The sequence below is a fragment of the Lynx canadensis genome, chromosome B1, assembly GCF_007474595.2.
Source record: "Lynx canadensis isolate LIC74 chromosome B1, mLynCan4.pri.v2, whole genome shotgun sequence".
Lineage (NCBI taxonomy): Eukaryota > Metazoa > Chordata > Mammalia > Carnivora > Felidae > Lynx > Lynx canadensis.
The window spans coordinates 170,751,422-170,757,596 of record NC_044306.2 but is presented as its reverse complement, the minus strand read 5'-3'; the positions used below and the strand labels follow the sequence as shown (position 1 = coordinate 170,757,596).

General features: G+C 40.5%; 1 pseudogene; it reads right to left on the bottom strand.

The window, feature by feature from the left end:
• Nucleotides 1-259: 259 nt before the first annotated feature.
• LOC115513084 lies at nt 260-1,682 on the bottom strand (annotated as a pseudogene).
• Nucleotides 1,683-6,175: the final 4,493 nt, after the last annotated feature.

Genomic DNA, 6,175 nt, shown 5'->3' with positions numbered 1-6,175 from the left:
CTGAAGTTTTAAAGTGAATATATGTTAAACCAAGTTCTTTTGAGATAACATACACCTTGTGCTGTGGTCAGGAACCACTGATGTTACTCTGGAACTGTTACTCTTCTGCTAAACCTCATTATTGCAGAGGAGAAGTGTTCCACCATGGTTTTGATTTGTGGGTAGGTCTTGTCTTCTGAGCTTCAGAGCTGCCCAGGGTCTATCTCTTAGAGAATCGGCACCTCTAATGTAGTTAACAGGCCAGTCATCCACTTTCACCTCAGCAGTCACTGTGGCTTTGAGCTCCTTTGTGGTGATAAGCATCAGTGTTTTCATACCTAGCTTCTGTAGTGACAGCAGGAGCTAAGGGGTCAGACTCCATTACCTCGTAGTAATTGGGTGGCTGGAGATCATTCTTCGTCATTGCTGAGTGATTGCTGGGCTAGAATGACAGTCTCCAGCTTGATAGTGTTGCTGGAATGGTCTGTAGACTAACCGAACTATAGTAACGCTGCATTTGAATATTTCAGAAAACTCTCATATGTAAGACTTGAGGGGAGATTTTGGCTGGTCCTTTGGGTAAACAGGGATGTTTTTGTATTTGCCAAGGCTAGCAAATCTACTTGTGGATGAAGAGTAGGTTTCAACTTATTACAACAGGACTTGGAGAGCTGAAGTGTAAGTCTGAAAGCTGAGCGTTCGTGTCCCAGAGTGGCTGAGCTCTCCCAGAGTGGCCCCACGCATTGGAGGGCTGGGACTCAGGACAAGGAGATCACAGAACGAGGCTTAAGTTTCCCTGGTGGTATTGGCATCTTTCCTCTGGTTCTTATTTTGCTCCAAAATTCTTCGTTGTTTTTGAGTAAATCTCTCATATCCAAAGATAGCATTATTTAAATCCTCATTCACTTGAATTAGCTCAACAGTTACATTTTCATTGTCCACTACCACAAGCACGTCCGTGATCCCATCCTGTGTCTCCTGATCCATCTTTTATACAAAGTTTCTGCAGTAGCTCTATGTCTTCAAGATTTTCAGACCCAGGAACACGGTGCGTCTGCATCAGTATGGTGGACAGCACCCTCACATTCATTTTCACCATATCTAATTCACTGTGCAATTGTCCAATCTGTTGTGGGACCAGTGTAATAGTAGAGCTCTTGAGAACAATTATAGAAAGAAGAGCTGGTTCAGTAGAATTCAATGAGATCTCAGCAGTCTCTTGTCTTACTGTTTCATCCTTGCATCTGAGGGAGGAAACTGAACACCTTTCTTAAGAAGGTCAAGCTACACTTCTTTCACTTCGCTTACATCCACACCTCCTGGGAGATGCTGTGACCAAATCTTAATGAAATTTAAGAGTCTACTCTGAATGTCTAATGGAAAGATATACCTGGGATTCAGCAGCTTAACTAGATTATCATTAATGAATTCCTTCTTCACAATCAGAGATTGAAAACTGGGACCACAGTTCTGCGTGCACAGATCAGTAAGTGACAAGGTCAGTTGGATTTCTTAATGATTGTAGTTTTGGGAAATCCTTTACTTCAGAGCTTTTATTGCATCTTTTTTGCCCATGATGGGCAGTGTTAATTATGACACACGTGCACGAACTGGCCCCAGTCTTCTGTCTGAATGCTAGCATATGTAGCCTTTTTGTATTTTGGGGTGTTCTGTCCATCACTTGTAGGATACAGATATGACATTGTTTCAGAGGCAGGATTCTGTTCATCTCATAGTAGGCATCAGTCAACATACATGGTCTTCCTAGAAGACCACTTAGGGATCAAACCACAGAAGCCATTCTTGGTGGAAAGAGTGGTTGGGAAGAAATGAAGAGTCAGAATCTTGTAGCACAGGACGCTACTCCCACAGGATGCTCATGTGTGACCAGTTCCAAATGCTTCAGATTATTGGTGTTCCAGTTTAACTTCCAGACTTGAACTTTTCAGAGTGTGCACTGCTATTAGTTCTTTCACAGAAAGACCAGGTTCCTCTTGCTGTACCTTGAGGTGGTCGCTGGTTAGGAAGTCTTTCTCCATTGGTAACAGTCCTACAAGGCCCGCAGATGTAAGTTCCACTGCCCCCCGAGCTGTGAGATCTAGGCAGCCGCAAAAATCGGGGTGCCTGAGGCTGGTGTGAGCTCCTCTCTGTTGATGCTGGTGAGCAGGGCAAGGCGGAAAGAAAGTGGGAAGATGGCACTGCCAGCAGCCATACCTGGGGGGTATTTCAGCAGACCCCCTGCTGTATGTTAAATTAGATACCTGTCCCTCAGGCCACTGCTTTCAGACAAGCAGATACACCTCCTTTCACAGAAAGTCTGGGCACTTTTTTATTTATTATTATTTTTAATTTTAGTTTTTTAAAATTTACATCCAAATTAGTTAGCATATAGTGCAACAATGGTTTCAGGAGTAGATTCCTTAGGGCCCCTTACCCACTTAGCTCATCCCCCTTCCCACCCCCACCCCCCAGTTTGTTCTCCATATTTATGAGTCTCTGATGTTTTGTCCCCCTCCCTGTTTTTATATTATTTTTGTTTCCCTTCCCTTATGTTCATCTGTTTTGCCTCTTAAAGTCCTCATATGAGTGAAGTCATACGATATTTGTCTTTCTCTCACTGACTAATTTCACTTAGCATAATACCCTCCAGTTCCATCCACATAGTTGCAAATGGCAAGATTTAATTCTTTTTGATTGCCGAGTAATACTCCATTGTATATATACACCACATATTCTTATCCATTCATCCATCAATGGGCATCTGGGCTCTTTCCGTACTTTGTCTGTTGTCAGTAGTGCTGATACAAACATTGGGGTACATGTGTCCCTTCGAAACAGCACACCTGTATCAGTTGGATAAATACCTAGTAATGCACTTGCTGGGTTGTAGGGTAGTTCTATTTTTAGCTTTTTTTTTTTTTTTTAATTTTTTTTTCAACGTTTATTTATTTTTGGGACAGAGAGAGACAGAGCATGAACGGGGGAGGGGCAGAGAGAGAGGGAGACACAGAATCGGAAACAGGCTCCAGGCTCTGGGCCATCAGCCCAGAGCCCGACGCGGGGCTCGAACTCACGGACCGTGAGATCGTGACCTGGCTGAAGTCGGACGCTTAACCGACTGCGCCACCCAGGCGCCCCTATTTTTAGCTTTTTGAGGAACCTCCATACTGTTTTCCAGAGTGGCCGCATCAGCTTGCATTGCCACCAACAATGCAAAAGAGATCCTCTTTCTCCACATCCTCGCCAACATCTGTTGTTGCCTGAGTTGTTAATGTTAGCCATTCTGATAGGTGTAAGGTGGTATCTCATTGTGGTTTTGATTTGTATTTCCCTGATGATGAGTGATGTTGAGCATTTTTTCATGTGCCGGTTGGCCATCTGGATGTCTTCTTTGGAGAAGTGTCTATTCATGTCTTTTGCCCATTTCTTCATTGGATTATTTGTTTTTTGAGTGTTGAGTTTGAGAAGTTCTTTATAGATTTTGTATACTAACCCTTTATCTGATATGTCATTTGCAAATATCTTCTATTACATCATGTGCCTTTTAGTTTTGTTGACTGTTTCCTTTGCTGTGCAGAAGCTTTTTATTTTGATGAGGTGCTAATAGTTCATTTTCACTTTTGTTTCCCTTGCCTCTGGAGACCTGTTGAGTAAGAAGTTGCTGTAGCCAAGATCAAAGAGGTTTTTGCCTGCTCTCTCCTCGAGGATTTTGATGGCTTCCTGTCTTACATTGAGGTCTTTTATCCATTTTGAGTTTATTTTTGTGTATGGTGTAAGAAAGTGGTCCAGGTTCATTCTTCTGCATGTCGCTGTCCAGTTTTCCCAGCAGCACTTGCTGAAGAGACTATCTTTATTCCTTTGGGTATTCTTTCCTGCTTTGTCAAAGATTAGTTGGCCATATGTTTGTGGGTCCATTGTTGGGTTCTCTATTCTGTTCCATTGATCTGAGTGTTTGTTTTTGTGCCAGTACCATACTGTCTTGATGATTACAGCTTTGTAGTATAGCTTGAAGTCTGGGATTGTGATGCCTCCAGCTTTGGATTTCTTTTTCAAGATTGCTTTGGCTATTCGGGGTCTTTTCTGGTTCCATACAAATTTTAGGATTATGTGTTCTAGCTCTGTGAAGAATGCTGGTGTTATTTTGACAGGGATTGCATCGAATATGTAGATTGCTTTGGGTAGTATCGACATTTTAACAATATTTGTTTTTCCTATCCAGAAGCATGGAATCTTTTTCCATTTTTTTGTGTGTGTCTTCTTCAATTTCTTTCATAAGCTTTCTAGAGTTTTCAGTGTATAGATTTTTCACTTCTTTGGTTAGATTTATTCCTAGGTATTATATGGTTTTTGGTGCAATTGTACCTGGGATCAATTCCTTGATTTCTCTTTCTGTTGCTTCATTGTTGGTGAATAGGAAAGCAACCGATTTCTGTGTGTTGATTTTATATCCTGCGACTTTACCGAATTCATGGATAAGTTCTAGCAGTTTTTTGGTGGAATCTTTAGGGTTTTCCATATAGAGTACTATGTCATCTGCAAAGAGTGAAAGTTTGATCTCCTCCTGGCCAATTTGGATGCCTTTTATTTCTTTGTGTTGTCTGATTGCAGAGGCTAAAACTTCCAATACTATGTTGAATAACAGTGGTGAGAGTGGACATCCCTGTCTTGTTCCTCAAGCTCTCAGTTTTCCCCCATTGAGGATGATATTAGTGTTGGGTCATTCATATATGGCTTTTATGATCTCAAGGTTTGATCTTTCTATCCCTACTTTCTTGAGGGTTTTTATCCATAAAGGATGCTGTATTTTGTCAAATGCTTTATCTGCATCTATTGAGAGGATCATGTGGTTCTTGCTTGTCCTTTCTTTTATTGATGTGATGAATCACATTGATTGTTGTGTGGATATTGAACCATTCCTGCATCCCAGGTATAAATCCCACTTGGTCGTGGTGAATAATTTTTTTAATGTATTGTTGGATCCAGTTGGCTAATATCTTGTGGAAGCATTTTGCATCCATGTTCATCAGGGAAATTGGTCTATAGTTCTCCTTTTTAGTGGGGTCTCTGTCTGGTTTTGGAATCAAAGTAATGCTGGCTTCATAGAGTGAGTTTGGAAGTTTTCCTTCCATTTCTATTTTTTGGAACAGCTTCAAGAGAATAGGTGTTAACTCTTCCTTAAATGTTTGGTAGAATTCCCCTGGAAAGCCATTTGGCCCTAGACTCTTGTTTTTTGGAAGATTTTTGATTACTAATTCGATTTCCTTACTGGTTATGGGTCTGTTCAAATTTTCTGTTTCTTCCTGTTTCAGTTTTGGTAGTGTATGTTTCTAGGAATTTGTCCATTTCTTTCAGATTGCCCATTTTATTGGCATATAATTGCTCATAATATTCTCTTATTGTTTTTATTTCTGCTGTGTTGGTTGTGATCTCTCCTCTTTCATTCTTGATTTTACTTATTTGGGTACTTTCCTTTTTCTTCTTGATCAAACTGGCTAGTGGTTTATCAATTTTGTTAATTCTTTCAAAGAACCAACTTCTGGTTTCATTGATCTGTTTTACTGTGGTTTTTTTGGTTTCGATAGCATTGGTTTCTGCTCTAATCTTTATTATTTCTTGTCTTCTGCTGGTTTGGGGTTTTATTTGTTCTTTTTCCAGCTCTTTAAGGCATAAGATTAGATTGTGTATCTGAGATCTTTCCTCCTTCTTTAGGAAGGCCTGGATTGCTATATACTTTCCTCTTATGACCACTTTTGCTGCATCCCAGAGGTTTTGGGTTGTGGTTATCATTTTCATTGGCTTCCATATACTTTTTAATTTCCTCTTTAACTTCTGGTTAGCCCATTCATTCTTTAGTAGGATGTTCTTCAGTCTCCAAGTATTTGTTACCTTTCCAAATTTTTCTTGTGGTTGATTTTGAGTTTCATAGTGTTGTGGTCTGAAAATATGCATGGTATGATCTTGATCTTTTTGTACTTGCTGAGGACTAATTTGTGTCCCAGTATATGGTTTGTTCTGGAGAACGTTTCATGTGCACTGGACAAGAATGTATATCTTGCTGCTTTAGGATGAAGTGTTCTGAATATATCTGTTAAGTCCATCTGGTCCAGTGTGTCATTCAAAGCCACTGTTTCCTTGTTGATTGTTTTATTTGATGATCTGTCCATTGCTGTGAGTGGGGTGTTGAAGTTTCCTACTA